Below are 16,530 nucleotides of genomic sequence, written 5' to 3' on the forward strand. Positions count from 1 at the left end.
CGGGTCCTATGTGATCCAACACCTACTCTTTTCTCCAACTTCATCTCTGGATGTCTCCCACGTGCTCACCATGTTCCAGTGTCCATGGTCTTCTGACACTTCCTAGGGGACCACACCAAGCTCCTTCTCACTCTGGGCTCTGGGTTTGCTTGTCCCTTTGCTGGGAATACCTCTATCCAAGTTCTTTGTGTGGCTGGGTCCTTCTCACACTTCAGGTCTCAGCTTACATGCCACCTGCTCGGAGAGTTTGACCTTGACCACTCTGTCGAAGGCAGGCATCCTGGGAATTCCCTGGTGGTCCAGTGGTTAGGACTCTGCGCTTTCCCTGCCAAGGACCCGGGTTCAATCCCTGGTCGGGGAACTAAGATGCTGCAAACTTTGCAGGGGCTTCCCTGGAGGCGCAGTGGTTGAGAATCTGCCTGCCAATGCAGGGGACAGGGGTTCGAGCCCTGGTCTGGGAGGATCCCACGTGCCGCGGAGCAACTAAGCCCGTGCGCCACAACTACTGAGCCTGCGCGTCTGGAGCCTGTGCTCCGCAACAAGAGAGGCCGCGATAGTGAGAGGCCCACGCACCGCGATGAAGAGCGGCCCCCGCTTGCCACAACTAGAGAAAGCCCTCGCACAGAAACGAAGACCCAACACAGCCATAAATAAATAAATAAATAAATAAATAAATAAATAAATAAATAAATAAATAAATAAAATTTTAAAAAATAACAAAAAACAAAAAACTTTGCAGTGAAGCCAAAAAAATAAATAAAAATTTAAAAACAAAAAGGCAGGCATCCGTCAGCATCATTCACCATCCCAACGGCCACTTTGCTTCTTTCATCCCCTTTATCACATCCCTAATTATTTTGTTTCTTTGTTTGTTTAGTTGTTGAATGTCCATCTCCCCTCTTTGACCATAAACTCCTTGAGTTCAGGAACCTTGTCTCTCGTGTTTGCTGTTATTTCCCCAGGACCTGGCACATGGTAGTATTGGTTGAAACCGAGAATGAGAATCTCCCTGGGAGAGAGATTGGCTGAACTTGGATCAGATGACCACCCCTGGCCATGGGGGCAGAGTCATGCCAGAAATAACCCCTGTGGAGGCTGAGGGCACGGTTCTTATGGATTGAGGAGGTCATGGATTGGGCAGAGCCCATGAAAGGTGTCTAGTCCGATCCTTACTGCTCTTGGACCCTGTGCTTTCAGCCACCTGCCTGGAAAAGCCACAGAATCCAGCCGTCTGCCTCCTTCATGGAGATGCCAAGTGCTGTTGGAAGCAATCTCATGGTGATGTGGATGGTTCCACCACCAATTCACAATTCCCTTCAGCTGCTTTGAGTAAGGTTTCCCATTTTCCTAAGCTGCTCTCCCCTCCTCCACACGAGGACCTTCTCCACTGTCCTCAAATTGCTCACCTTTTCCTCCACTTATTCTTAGCTGGCAACCTCACCTCCATCTTCACAGAGAAACTGGGTGCCATCAGAACAAACTTCCTATTCTTCTAAGTCCTTGTTCAAAGACTTGCCTACACACTCCGACTCCGTTCATCCCCTCTGCTCTCCCTTTAACCCTCTCGATCGGGTCGCCGTTCCCAACACTCCCCTGAAACTGTGCTTGTCCACATCAGGCTCTCCCTGCCCTGTTACAAAAACCAAGGCATATTTATAGTGCCCAGATTGTCTTCCTTTGTTTGCTCTCATACCTCTTCCAGCATTTGGCCCATCCTCCTTCTTATAACGATTTCTTCTTGTCACTTCCATGAGGCCACATCTCCTGGGTTTCCTCCCACTTCTCTGGAAGCATCTTCTTGGCCTCCACTGTGCACTTGTCTGCCTCTGCCCACCCATTAAATCTGAACCTTTCTTGGCATTCGGTCCTAAACCTCTTTTCCATCTACGCTCTCCTGTTGAGTCATCTCATCCATTGCCAAGGCCATTCTTGGATCATCCACTTTGTATAGAGAGAGAATTGGCCAAGTTAGAGCATATATAGACTCATGGGCAGTGGTGAGTGGTTTGGCTGGCTGATTAGCGGCCCCGGGAGGAGAAAGTTTGGAAGACTGGGGACCAAGGGGCAGAGGCAGGTGGGTAGCTATATGGAGGTATGCATGAATGCAGTGCAAGGATCTTTGTATTGCATATCAACATCCACCAGCAAACGTCCACACAGAAGAGTCAGCAAACAAACAAGTGGACAGAATGACCCGCCAGCTGACACCAGCCAGCTTCTATCAACAGCCACCCTAGCGCTGGCACACTGGGCTCATGAATGGAGCAGCCATGGTGGCAGGGATGGAGGCTATGTGTGGGCCAACAGCAGGTACACTCACTTACCAAGACTGATCTAGCCACTGCTTCTGCCAAACGTCTAACCTGCAAGCAGTGATGTTGCCTGCACTGCTCACCGCACGACAGGCCAATAAGTTGAGAGACGAGTTGTTGGGGCGAGGAATAGTGACTTTATTCGGAAAGCCGGCAGACCGAGAAGGTGGCGGACTCATGTCCCAAAGAACCATCTTGCCTGAGTTAGAATTCAGGCTTCTTTGATACTAAAAGGGGAAGGGAGTAAAGTCAAACACTTCACCAGTTCTGGTCAGCCTCCGGAGGGGATGTGTTCATTTCTTCCTCCCTGCAGTCATTCACGGGTAGACCTGGTCAGGATGTTTCCTGTGAGCTAAACAAAGATACTTTAGCTTAATGCTCGTCACCTGGGAGGCAGGGTTCCCAGAGATGGGCCATTATGTATAATTTAAGCTTATAGGCAACATCCCTTTAGTGATAAACTTGTAATACAATACAAAAGGTTCTTCCCTATTACGCTAAGACTAAAACTGGGTCCCTGATAAGGCCTCAAAGAGACCAACTAGCCGCTCGGTGACAAGTTGACTACTTTGGACCCCTTCCAACACGAAGGGCCAGGTTTCATCTTGACAAGAATAGGCATATTCTGGGTATGAGTTTGATTCTCTCCCTGCAGAGCCTCAGCTGGCACCACGGCTTACAGAGTGATCCATCAGCACAGGGTCCCGCATACCGTTACATCCAAGGGACTCGGTTTACAACAAAGGACGTGCAGCAGTGGCCACATGACCGTGGGATCCACTGGACATATCACACACCAGCGTCCCTCAAGCTGCTGGTGTGGTGGAGTAGCATAAGGGCCTGCCCAAGGCACAGCCAAAGAGTCGGGCTGTAGGTGAGAACTTGGTAAAGATGGGATACCATCTTCCAGAAGGCAGTCTGTACTTTATTTATTATTATTTTTTTAAATGTATTTTCCCCATATTTTATTTTATTTATTTTAATTAATTTATTTATTTTTATATTTATTTTTGGCTGTGTTGGGTCTTCGTTTCTGTGCGAGGGCTTTCTCTAGTTGTGGCAAGTGGGAGCCACTCTTCATCGCGGTGCGTGGGTCTCTCACTATCGTGGCCTCTCTTGTTGCGGAGCACAGGCTCCAGACACGCAGGCTCAGTAGTTGTGGCTCACGGGCCCAGTTGCTCCACGGCATGTGGGATCTTCCCAGACCAGGGCTCGAACCCGTGTCCCCTGCATTGGCAGGCGGATTCTCAACCACTGCGCTACCAGGGAAGCCTGGCAGTCTGTACTTTAAATCAACGACCTTTCTAAGGAGTTGTGTCCCTTGTAGGAAGAAGACACTAGTTCAGTAACCAAGGAGTGGCCCTGCTTCTCATCACTCCCAGCAACCCACTTAGGGGTTTTGTACCTCCCACTTCCACTACTGTGAACTCTTCAGGGTTAGAGACTTCCCCAAAGGGGGGAGTTTTCTACCAGGTGACACAGCAAGAGGCCCATTGAACCAGAAGCTATGGCTTCCACCTGGGCACGTCAGGCTCCTTGTGTCCAGGGACCAGCAGATAGGAGAAACCACCACCTTGGCAGGGTGATGGTCAGGAGATAGAGCCACTGGTACATAATGGGCAGGGAGGAACGCACTTGGTATCCAGATAAACTACATGGGCTCCTCTTGGTACTCTCTTGCCCAAGTGCACAACCTTAGCCTGAGAAAAACATGGTGACCAAGGATGAGGGTCTAGGTCACACCGAGACTGGCCCTGCAGAAATAACTGGAGACAATAAATATCATTGTGTCCCAAGACCAGCTGCAGTGGCCAGAGCTGTAGTTCACCCATAACCTTCTCTCCTAAGTCTCCCCTGGGAAAAGTGATCCACCTGAACCCTGCAGAAGCTGCTCCCTACATGGAGAGGGGTCCAAGCGGTAAAGGGGGGGACAATGGTGTGTGCTCCGTTGCACCACTTGGATCCCCTCCAGGAATGGAAGACATGTTGCCCAGCTGCTGGTGTGCTGTTGGCAGGCAGCCCCCTTTAGGGGTGGCCTCAGCTGCCCCACCCAGGCTCACGCTCCAGTGGCATCAAGTACATTCACATTGTTGTGCAACCGTCACCACCATCCATCTCCAGAACACTTTTCATTGTCCCAAACTGACACTCTGCCCCCTTTAAACTCACTGTCTATCCCCCTCCCCCAGCCCCTGGAAACCACCGTTCTACTTTCTGTCTTTATGATTTTCACTACTCTACGACCTCATATAAGTGGAATCATACAGTATTTGTCTCTTTGTGGCTGGCCTATTTTACTTAGCATAATGTCCTCAATGTTCATCTACATTGTCGTGCATGTGAGAATTTCCTTCCTTGTTCAGGTCGAGTAATGTTCCACTGTGTGGATGGACCACGTTTCGCTTATTCATTCATCTGTCCATGGACACGTGGGTTGCTTCCACCTCTTGGCTGTTGTGAATAATTCTGCTATGAACGTGGATGTATGGTATTATTATTTTAATTAAATAAGCAAGCATTTGCAGAATGCAGACCTGAACCAGATACTGGTACCTCTCCTGATAGAGCGCCTTTGCCCTTAAGTTATATTTCATCGTTGGAAACTCTGTTCCCAGATAAAATGAAGAGGCAGGGCTCAGAAGGCATGGTGGGAGCCAGGGGCTCCTGCCTCACCTGACACCAGAGCCCTGTGCCCTGTGCCCATGGCTTTACCTGCGTCACCCCCGGGACAGCCGGTCTTAATTTGGAACCAACTCTGTCCTTTTTCCTTTGCTGCAGTTACTTTTTCTCACTTCCAGGAAGGGTTTTAAACCCTTTTAAACCAATTCTGCTCTTCTTCTCCCTTTCTCCCTTCCCTTCCGTTCCTGAAAGTTCCAGTCTAAAAGCCATTAGGTGGGGCTTCCCTGGTGGCGCAGTGGTTAGGAATCCGCCTGCCAATGCAGGGGACACGGGTTCCCCTGAGCCGGGAAGATCCCACGTGCCGCGGAGCAACTAAGCCTGCGCACCACAACTACTGAGCCTGCGCTCTAGAGCCCGTGAGCCACAACTACTGAAGCCCGCGTGCCACAACGACTGAAGCCTGTGCGCCTAGAGCCCGTGCACCGCAACGAAGAGTAGCCCCCGCTCGCCGCAACTAGAGAAAGCCCGCGCACAGCAACGAAGACCCAACGCAGCCAAAAATTAATTAATTAAATTTTAAAAAAATAATAAATAAATAAAAGCCATTAGGTGAGTTAAGGTGGGTGCCCACCTGCGTGAGGGGAGCCACAGCAGAGGGTGTCTGCACAGGAGGGCAGCGGGTCCAGGGTGTAAGGAGGATGCCCATGTCGGGAGGGGTCCATTGTGGGGTGTTGGAGCCTGAGCGGGGTGACGCTCAGCGGGGGGAGTGGGAGGGTGGCCCAGCACAAGGGGTCAGAGTTGAGCGAGGTGGGCGTCCACGGAGAGGGGTGGTCTGGCACGGAGTAGGGGGGCCTGAGCAGGCAGAGGAAATCGTTCACTGGGGGCCAGCTGGCAGTTGCTACACAAGGTCATTACCTACAGGGGGGTTGTATGTAATAACGACAAATAAGTATTAACTACAGTGGAGCCGTGTTTTCAACGGTTGGTGAAGGGAGTTACAAATGTGGAAAGGAAGAAAACTATCAATAAATTGAAACCGTGATGTTGGGTTGGAATTGGATTGAGATCTGTGTGGATTGAGATAGTTAGGTATAGAAATATAGATGTGACAGTGTGTGTGCATGCACATACACATACAAACGTGTGTGTATACTATATACACTTATACGTGTACACACACACCCACACACACATTCTCTGGCTCGGTCCACTGAGAGGCTCTGAGCACACCAGGCACCCAGAGCTTGGCTCCCCTTAAAGGAACCAGAGCTCCCTGGAGAAAGGACTGATCCCAGGCTGGGCCTCAAACAGCAAAGGAGACCTATAGAAAGAGACAGAAGTCAGTTGGAAAGGTTCCCACTGGTCCAATCTGGGGCAATTTGGGTACCAAAATGAATAGTGACACAGTGGGTTGAACGGTGTCCCCCAGAAAGATGTGTCTGCATCTTAGTCCCTGGAGCCTGTGAATGTGACCTTATTTGGAAAAAGGGTCTTTGCAAATGTAATTTTTTTTTTTTTTTTTTGGCTGCGTTTGGTCTTCATTGCTGCACACGGGCTTTCTCTAGTTGCGGCCAGCAGGGGCTACTCTTCATTGCGGTGCGCAGGCTCTAGGCGCGCGGGCTTCAGTAGCTGTGGCTCACGTGCTCAGTAGTTGTGGTTCGCAGGCTCTAGAGCGCAGGCTCAGTAGTTGTGGCGCACAGGCTTAGTTGCTCGGTGGCACGTGGGATCTTCCTGGACTAGGGCTTGAACCTGCGTCTCCTGCATTGGCAGGCGGATTCTTAGACACTGCACCACCAGGGAAGTCCTGCAGGTGTAATTTTAAGTTAATGATCTCTGGATGAGATCATTCTGGATTACCTGGGTGGGTCCTAAATCCAATGAAAGGTGTCATAAGAGAAAGGCGGGGTGGGGGTGGGGCAGCAGTTCCCTGGTGGTCCAGTGGTTAGGGCTCGGCACTTTCTCTGCCATGGCCCGGGTTCAATCCCTGTTCAGGGAACTAAGATTCCACAAGTGGGGAGAGGGCTGTGGGAAGATGGAGGCAGAGGCTGGAGGGGTGCAGCCACAAGCCAAGGAACGCCTGGAAATCCCAGAGTTGGAAGAGGCAGGAAGGACCCTCCCCTGGAGCCTCTGGAGGGAGCGCGGCCCCGCCCACACCTTGATTTTGGACTTCTGACCTCCAGACTGTGAGAGAATAATTTTCTGTTGTTTTAAGCCACAGGAAACTAACAGAAGTGAGAAGACAGTCACCTCTCTCTGGGCCGAGCCCTTTCTGGGTTGAATGACTCTTCTCTGCTTGGTTTAAAACCCTTTGTAACGAGACGTACCCTGTGAAGGGCCTGTGCTAGGATCAGGCTGGAACGAGATCCCTACAACCAGGTCTCCCTTCAGAGGCTCAGAGGCAGGATGCGGCAGGGGCGGGTGGCTTGGACCAGCGTGTGACTGTGGCCGCCTGCGGTGCAAGTCATGTGGGAGGACCTGTGCCTACCCTGCTCCAACACTCTGGGGACTCGTTTGCCCTCCCCACCCTCTGGAAGCATCTGTCTACACGTCCACCCGGACTTCTCCTGGAAACCTCCATCTCTCCAGCAAGTTCTCACCGGTCCCCAAAACTCACTGCCCCAAACTGGGCTCTGCTGTATTCCGCAGTTGACGGAATGTCCAGTCTCCTGAAGGCCGGCACTGAGGCCCGGGCACTGCAGGGGGCAAGGCCTGGGGGCCGTGGGGACAAAGGAAATGAAGGTTCTGCGTCTTTGGTGCCCACCCTTTCAGCTGCTCGTGGAGGGGGCTCGTCACATTTCTTCCATTCTTTGATTAAACAGCAGGAACGACCCTACGGAGATACAGTTGAAGCCCTTTGTTTCCCCCTTGGTGAGCTAGCTCCTTCTGCCATCCTAAGGCCTTCTTGAACCTCTAGGGGCCCCCAACTCTGAAGCCAGGGTCTCCACTCTGAATGCCAGGGCCAGGGGCCCAGACACCTTCTCTGCCTGGCCACCCAGAATGCTCTGGCCGGAAATCACCCCTACCTTTGACTCAGGAAACAGCACCCCCAGGAATTTACCAGGGGACAAGCCAATAGCCCAAAGTGTACCTATGAGGTATGACAAGGGAATAATGCATGATGTGACGGAGCAAAGAGCTGACCCCATGTGCAACTCATATATCCTGGCCTGAGAAGACCAAAGTTGAATTAAATTTGGCTGGAGGTTCCCCGTTCGGTGCAGGTCAGAAGGCGTCTGGGGGATGGCCCAAGGGCCTGCAGCAGGGAAACTCACCTGGTGGTAGAAATTTCCATCAAGTCTATTAGAAGCAAGGGCAGCACCCCCGCCCCTTCAAACATCAGTCAGCAATAGCCAGGTCTAACAGTGCCAGATGGCTGAGCAAGAATCTTCAGGTCCCTCACCTGCACGTTGAACCTGGAACATGCACTCTGAACCTGGGTCACTCCCAGAAGCAACGTCTGGGGAACAGCCGAGGAAACACTATTTTGCAAAATTTACTCAACCGCCAGACAAGTCATGGAAAAATTGGAGAGGTCTTCATTGAGCAGTAGCCCAGTTCAATTCACTTTTTTTCCCCAGATTGTTCCTCTTTTTTTTGAGTGTATAATTTACATTCAGTAATTTGTACAGAACTTAGACTTAAACTGTACATACCCAGGCAACCAGCCCCAGATATAGGATGTTTCCATGACACCAGAAAGTGTCCCTACCTAGTCAATCCCACCTGCCCGGAGGCAAATAATGCTTCAGATTTCTATCCCCATAGATCAGTTTCTTTCTCTTCTAGGACATCGTATGCTTGGAATCAAGCAATTTGTACTCTATAGTTTCTGGCTTCTTTAACTGCAACATAATGGTTTTGAAACTCATCCATGTGTAGCTCATTCATTATTATTTCTGAGTAGGATTTCACTGCGTGGATAGATCACACTTTGTTTATCCATTCTTTTGCTGGTTAGCATTTGCATTGTTTCCAGTTTGGGGCTATTATAAATAAAGCTGTCATAAATATCTTTGGAGAGAGAGAGAAGGGGGGGTGAGGGGGAGGGAGAGAGGGAGAGGAACGCAGATTATAACTATGTAACAAAATAAGAACCCATAAGTCCATACCGATATATTAATACTTTGAAAGTTTGATGAGAAATGGAATGTTTACATCCTCCCGAAGTTCCTCTCCACAGAATACTTACTTATTACAAAGGGAAAACAAGTGACTTTCCAGTGGAGAAGCCTGGCACACACCCCTTAAGGGACCCAAGTGAATATCATCAGCTATGGGTCAAATTGAAATCCCTCGCCACCTGAGAGGATGCAGTGAGAAAAACACAGCCTTGCTTCTGTGACATTCCTGCCAAAGATACCTGACCTTAATCTAATCACGGAGAACTATCAGAAAAAACTAAATTGAGGGACCTACTACAAAATCACTGTTCTGTAACCTTCAGGATTGCCCAAGTCATGCAATTAAAGGGAAGGGTGAGGAACTGCTCCAGAGTGAAGGAAGCTGAGCCCCCAACAACCAAGGTAACTTGGGGCTCCGGACAAGCTCCCTTGCTATAAAGGACATTACTAGGGTCATTGGGAAAACTTGAATATGGTGTGAAAATGAAATTTTGGCATCCACCCACCAACGTTAATTTCTCGATTTCGATCGTAGTTGCCTGGTTTTGTCGGAGGAAATCTCAGCTGCCTGGAAACACACCCTACTCTGCTCAGAAGCCTTGGAGCATCTCGGCAACAACTCACAGTTCAGGAAAATAAAATTCTTTGCGCTATACTTGGAACCTTCCTGTGAGTTTGAAATTATTGACTAATAATAAGAGTAAGCTTTCCCTGCCCTTGAGGAAACCAGTTTTTCAGCTGCCATTGGTCCTCTCTGTGTTTATTCCAGGTGTGTCTGAAAGGACAGGGGTGGCTACGGCTGGGCTCCTTTTTGGTGGTGGTGGGAACCCGAAAGAGTACCACCCCTCAGGGGCACAGGGCTCTTCCGGGGCCCAATGGATTGCCCCAGGCAGACACAAAGCCCAGGCCACCCCTGAGCTTGAAAGGCAGGGAAGTTTGTGCACTTGCGGGGGTGGGTGGTGGAGAAAACTCCTCGACTTGAGCTTGAGCCCCAGAAACAGGAGAGTGGTTAAAAACCTGCTTACACCTCCTTTTATCCCTGTAGCAATCCTGGAAGGTTAGCATTAGCCTTCATGAATTAAGCCTCTGTACCAGTGCCCCAGGCACTGTTCTGAATGCTGAGTACAGAGCAGTGAACAAGGCAGACAAAGCCCCCTGCCCTCAAGGAACTTACAGCCTGGAAGAGAGATGCAGTCAGTACATGCAATGAATAAGTAAAAGATACAGGATGCTAGATGGTGATGTGTACTAAGGAGAAAACAAAATAAACAAACAAAACACAAAGGACATTAAGGGAGAATAAAAGCTAGGTATTGGACCTGAGCAAGGGGAAGAATATCTCCCTGAGAGGTGGAAGTGTGTTTTCAATTTTAGCCTTGCTATATTTGAAATGCCTATTAAACACCTAAGTGTGGTGTCAGAAGTTCAGAGACATGCAGGCTGTAGATGGGAACTTGGGCATCTTCAGTACATAAGCGATTTTAAAGCTACGAATGAGACTACTTAGGCAGGTCCAAGGACTGGCACCTTTGCACAGTTGAGGGGTTGGTGTGTAGACAGGCTGCATCATTTGCCCCAAATCACATGGCTGGTGAGTTGTGGAACTGGGATTCAAACCCAGGTCAGACTCATGCCAAGCCCCTATTCACAGCTGCCGTAAAGTTGGCTGCTGTTGCCGCTGTTGACTTGGCCTTGGGCAGGTCACTCGACCTTTCCTCATCTATCAAAGGAGGGGTGGGCAGTGGAGGGGCAAGGATGGTGCAGCGGGCGTAGCGGTGCTCAGGCAGGTGGTGCGGGAGCCGCAGCCACCCAGACAGGTCCCCGGCCCCTTTCCCCCGCCTCCTACTCGGGCACCTGCTTTCATCAGAACAGCTCTGCCTTCCGGGCAGGGGTGGGGGACGGAGGTGGGAGGCACGAGTGCAGAGTCCGAAAGCCAAGATATCACTTAACAAGGAGAAGCCACTCGCTACCCAGCCAGGAATTCTGGGCTCAGCGAGACCTGTGGGCCACCCCTCTGTGGGCACAGGATTCCAGCAAGTAAATCCCTGCCGGCCAGTTGCTGGGTGAACCTGGTATTTGAAGAAGGGGAGTTGGAGAGTGATGCAGGGTTGGTGGGATCAGGCTAGGTCTCTGAGGTGCCCCTGGGCCCTACTGGGGGGACTGGAATAGACTCTGTGGCCTCAGCCCACACCCTGGCAAGGGTGTGGCTCCCAGGTCAGCTCCGGGCTGGGCTGGCACTCCTGGCACTTCCGGGGCTGGCCTGGGCCCCTTCCGCCAGCTCAGTCTTTCTTTAGAGTCGTCACCTTTCCTTCTGTCCGGGATTGGTGGGGTCCCACGGCCTCTGTGGCTTAGCACCTCCACTTGGGGCATCCAGCGGCTTGCCGGTGTAAACGCCAATGGCTCCTGTCACGTGGGGGCTGGGCAGGTGCCTGGCCACACTACTTCCTGTCCCCCATCCCCCCTCCTCTGCCAGCTGGCAGGAGGAGGCCTCCAGCTGGCCACACTCCCTGTGGGGAAGTCGAATTTCCAGTCTCCCCCAGGAGGGCCGCTCTGGGCTCTGGCCTCTTCCCAGCTCAGCCCTGGCCTCCCTTCCGCGTGGCCCCATCCAGGTCCTGAGCTCCAGCTCGGCTCTGCAGAGAGCTCCGGCCCACCCTGGGCCTCTCAGCTGAGGCTGGAGGAGAAGCAGTGCAGAGGGGATGGGGGAGGGACAGAACCAGAACTGGGGAGCCAGAGGAACCTGTGTCTGGGTTCGCCCATCTGCCTCCCCTGCCTGCTCCCTTGCAAGTCACCACCCAGCACGCTTGGCCTGGCGCTGGGCAGTTAGGGGTAGTGAACGGGAGTGCCAACGTCTTGGGGGTCTGGGGGCTTTTCAGAGTCAGGGTTTGGGTGTCAGCCTCAGGGGTCACTGTCGGGGTGGAGTCTGGAAAGCTTGGAGTGGGTAAGACATTGACGTTTGGGGCTGTGAAGGGCTGCCCAGGCATGGCTGGACTTGGGGCCTAGGCACTGAGACCCAGGGGGATCCACACAGGGCTGTGGTGCCCACTGTGCTCTCCTCCCTTGGGCATCCAGTGAGGAAACAGGGTGGCAAAGGCAGTCTCAGTGGGATGCAATTTGAGTATTTGGAGCCAAGCACTATGAAAATCTTGGAAAGAAAGTTCAGCGATAAATCAGAAGCGAATAAAACCAAAGCAATCATTCGTTAGTTGTGCTTGCAGAGAGGAACGTGGCAAGGCAATTTCTGATGTCACAGATGACCCGGAGGCTTGTAAAGAGCAGAGGGTGCAGGGCCACGTGCCTGCATCTGCTTTACCGGAAGGGTGGTGAAGGCTCTGCACCCCCCAGCCCCCCAACCCCACCAGGTGGGCTTCCCCAGGGGGGAAGGTGAGAGCAACGGGAGGAGCTCTGTTTTGTAAGATCTAGACCTCCCTTCACCTCTGTTAGATACATGCCCTCAGCGAATCACTGTGCCTCAGTTTCCCATCTGTGGAAGGGGATAAGCATCATGTCTGCCACCCAAGGTCAAGGAGGAGGGAAAATGGGGTAAGCACGTATGTTGGTGGTTGGTGTTCGTTGGACCACAGACCTTGTGGTCATCCACACTGGCCCCTGAAGCACCCTTTCTGGCGTGCCTACTCTGTGCCAGGCCCTGGGGGTGGCAGGAAACCATGGCAGATGTGAGTCTCTTGCCGGAATAGAAGTAACGGCCTGTGCTGCCCGCCTCCTCTCTGCAGGACCACGCTGGGCCTCCACCCGGCCCCAGGGCCTTTGCACTTGTTGGGCTCACCTTTCCTAACCACTCCCTTTTCCTTACATACTCTAATCCACTCTTCCGGTTGGGGGAAGACCTTTAGGCATCTGCCCAGCTTTTGGCCACCTCAACTTCTTGACGTCTGAACTTTTGACCAGAGTACTGGGTAAGGGCTCTGGCTCAAGCCCTGACTGGCTGTCTTAGAGATCACCTAACCTCTCTGTGCCTCAGTTTCCCTACGTATAAAATGGGGAAAACGGTCCCCACCTCCTGGGGGGTCGTTGTAAGGAGTAAACGAGATAAGGCACCAAAGCTTTAGGACGGTGCCTGGTATCCAGTAAAGGCTGTAATACATGTTACTCTCATTATCGTTATTTTGTAGTCATTATCATAACCTGCAGGAACCAAAGGGCGAGGCTTCGCACTCTCCCGGCAGGGCAGCACCTGGCCCGTGTAAGCCTCTCGGCAACTTCCCCACCAGCCTAAAGCTCCTGGAGGGAGCTGCATCCTTGGTACCGGCACTGCCCAACTAGAGCGACAAGCGGAAAAACCCGTTTCTCGGAAAGCCCGGCACACAGTAGGTGCTCAAAAAATGGCCGGTTGACACTAGGAAGCCAGTGGCCCGATTAATGCAGGCTCACTACCCCCTCCCTCCCTCCCTCCCTCCCACACTACGCGGTGGAACGCTCAGGCTGCCCACATGGTCTTTAAGGGTGTATCTGCTTCCAACGACACCCATTCCCACAACAAAGAGCCTCGCTTCCGTGGGGCCACCTCCCCTAGGCGCACCCGGGAGGCGCAGTGGGCGAGGAGCCTGCCCATTCCCCAGGGCTGTCCCCGATGGGTGCAGCTACTCCAGGGACCGAGTGTCGAACGCAGCCTCGCGGGGCCCGGGTACGTAGGGAGACCTAATATCCGGGTGGCGCCCCAGGGACGCGCGGCGGCACCGCCTCCAGCCGCGATTTAAAGGGCAGCGAGGAGCGGAGGGATCCCTGTCGACTGCTCAACACGGATCCCTCCGCCGCGAGCGAAGCGAAGCAACGACTCATCTCGTCCCCTCAAAATTCGCTTTTTTGTTCCTCCGCCGCGGAGCACCCGGCGGGGAACTCATTTCTTTCTCGGGTTTCTCCGCCTCCCCCCACCCCTGGTCCCGTAAAAGCAACAGAGGCGTTCAGAGCGGCACGAGCCGAAGTGGTGTTCCTCCGCCTGGCCGCGGGCACTCCTTTTCGTGTCCTTCCACCGTTCCCGGGCGGCGTCCGAGCGGCTCACCGGGGGCGGCGACGCGTCTGCGGCGCGGGCGGTGAGGCTCCGGGGCTATGAGGTGAGGGCGCCCAGGCACCGGAGGCGGCACGCGCGGCGCCAGGATCCGGGACGCGGAGCCCCCAGGCCAGCGGCTACCTTTGGGACCCGAGGCCGCGCGAGAGGCGAGGTGAGGCCCGCGGCGCGGGGGCGCGGGGGCGCGGCGCGGTGGGGGCGGGGGGCTCCGGACGAGGCTGGGACTCATTTCCCGACAGCGGATGGAGCGGGCGGTGCTGCGGCTAGGGCCGCCATCTTGAATTTTACTCTCCATTTTTCTCTGGAATTATTTTTGGTGATTAATATTCTTGGGGGACGGGGAAGTGTCGCCGGGCAGCGCGGGCCCCCCAGCGCAACGGCGGGGCGGCGGGGCCTCGACGCGCCCCGAGGAGGAGCGGGCAGCGCCCGGCGGTGAGCGGGGGGCGGGCGCCGGTGCGGGGGGCGCAGGGGCGGCGGGCTGGGGGCGTGCCGGCAGGGAGCGGGGGCGCCGGGCCGGGCGGGGGCCGGGGCCGGGGCCTCGAGGGTGGGGGGACGGCCGGGGGAGGGGCGCGGCGGCGGCGGCGGCGGCGGCGGCCGGGGGGCGCGGGCCCTGCAGTGGGCGCCGCCGCCGGAAGGGAGCGGTAGCGGCCGTCGGGCAGCGCCGGGCCGGCCCGCGGCCGCACGAGGGGAGCAGCCCCGCCGCTCGCGATTGGGGGACTCTGTTTTCCCTCTTCTCCAATGGGCAGCCGTGAATGGTCTCGCCCAATCTGCTCCCTCTGCCGCGCTCAACTTTGGGTTGTTTTTGTTTGGGCTCGAGCCTCCTTTCAGATCTCCTCCTGGGCCCGTTCTCCGCCCCGCTCCGTCCCTCCCCTGACAGCGGCTCCGGCTCCTGGCCGGGGCTTGCCTCCCGGGCCCCCTCAGTGTGCCGGTGTCTCGGGTCCCGAGAAAAGGCGTCGGTCCTCCCAGAGTGACTCGATTCCTTCCACGTATCCAGAGATGATGTATCAGCGTCAGCCCTACCTATGAGAGTGGGGGAAACGTTTACAAGATGACAACTCGACCCAACTTGCTGGAATGGTAGAGAAGCACGTTGGACCTAGAGAAACTCACTCCCTCTCTGTTTGGGTTTATTTGACCTCGTGTTAGAGCTCTTTGACTTCCGACCCATTGACTGGGGGAACTTTAAGAATACTGAGGGGGTGAACATGTGTTCTTCGAAGTTAATTTTTCTGAACTTGCCGTATGAAATTCACTCTCGGGGGAAAAATCGTATCTAGAGTGGTAGGCAGAAGAACTGATGGGTTGTGATTGTGCTTCTTTTCATCAGGACCTTTTTAGATTTAAACCATTTTGATATAAAGTGTAGTTGAACGTGGCTTTATAGGGTCATCAGAGGAAACAGTTGCCAGCTGAAGCTTTTTTTCCTTTAATATTAAGAACACGTCTGTAACTTTTGATGACTAGTCATAAAAGCGTAAATATTTTGAAAAGGGAGGGGGCAATCAGTTTAGCCTGAAATAATCGCAGATAATTTGTGCATACTGGGAAGTTTACTTAAAGAGTTACTTACTATAGGTACAAGTTTACTTTGTAGCCGAATGTTTAGCAACTTCCACCACAGGTGTGGGCCCGTCATCTCTAAGCATTGTCCTTTTCCTTTCCAAGCCCCGGCCCCAGTGGTTTCCCCTGCCTGGTGCCTTTTGGTCGCACCCTGCCCGGCATTCCCGCATCCCCTCCCCCGGATTGATACTCGCCTTCAGGAAGGCCCAGAGAGAGTGTTACCTCCTGGATGGATCTTCACACCCCTTGCAGACCTCTTACAACACAAGGGCAGGGGCTGACCCGCTCAAGAGAAGGCACACTTCTGCTTTGTTCCTGAGCAGTTGTTACATTGTATCATAGTTGGTTGTTGACCGTCCTCTCAGCATTCTTGTGAGCTTGTTATTTATCTCCTCTGCTCAGAGCAGGTACAGAGTAGGTGTTCAGTAGACACTGGATGAAAAATGTTAATTTATTAATAGAGCTTAGTGATATATACTTAGTTTTTCTTTTCTTTTTTTTTTTTAATATTTATTTATTTGGTTGTGCTGGGTCTTAGTTGCAGCAGGCGGGCTCCTTAGTTGAGGCATGTGAACTCTTAGTTGCGGCGTGCACGGGAGATTTAGTTCCCTGACCAGGGATCGAACCCCGGCGCCCTGCATTGAAAGCGTGGAGTCTTAACCACTGTGCCACCAGGGAAGTCCCTATATTTAGTTTTTCAAAATATGTTCATTCCATTGTTATTGAAAACGTTGTTGTCATTGACACAACAACTTAGTTTGGGTGTGAAAAGAATAATGGGGATACTTACTCTTCAAGAGGAGAGTAGAGTAGGGCTTAATTTTTTATTAGCCCATAAACTTTGAAACCACACTCAAAGTCAGTTCCACGTGCCCTCTTGCCTGTGTTTTCATTT

The 16,530-nt window shown here is 53.0% G+C and overlaps 1 protein-coding gene across 11 annotated transcripts in view; it reads left to right on the plus strand.

The window, feature by feature from the left end:
* Positions 1–13,518: 13,518 nt before the first annotated feature.
* KMT5B (lysine methyltransferase 5B) overlaps positions 13,519–16,530 on the plus strand; it is a 53,294-nt gene continuing 50,282 nt past the window's right edge. For 2 of the 11 annotated variants that reach the window (XM_082340973.1, XM_082340968.1), the window contains exon 1: positions 13,727–14,229. The gene's annotated coding sequence lies outside the window, so the exon portion shown is untranslated. Of the gene's footprint in view, positions 13,695–13,726; positions 14,230–14,332; positions 14,508–15,006; positions 15,153–16,530 lie in introns of those variants that run through there. The other 9 variants (XM_082340975.1, XM_082340972.1, XM_082340974.1 and 6 more) reach the window with 8 other exon arrangements.

Source organism: Balaenoptera borealis (genome assembly GCF_965194805.1).
Source record: "Balaenoptera borealis genome assembly, chromosome: 11".
NCBI classification, from domain to species: Eukaryota; Metazoa; Chordata; class Mammalia; order Artiodactyla; family Balaenopteridae; genus Balaenoptera; species Balaenoptera borealis.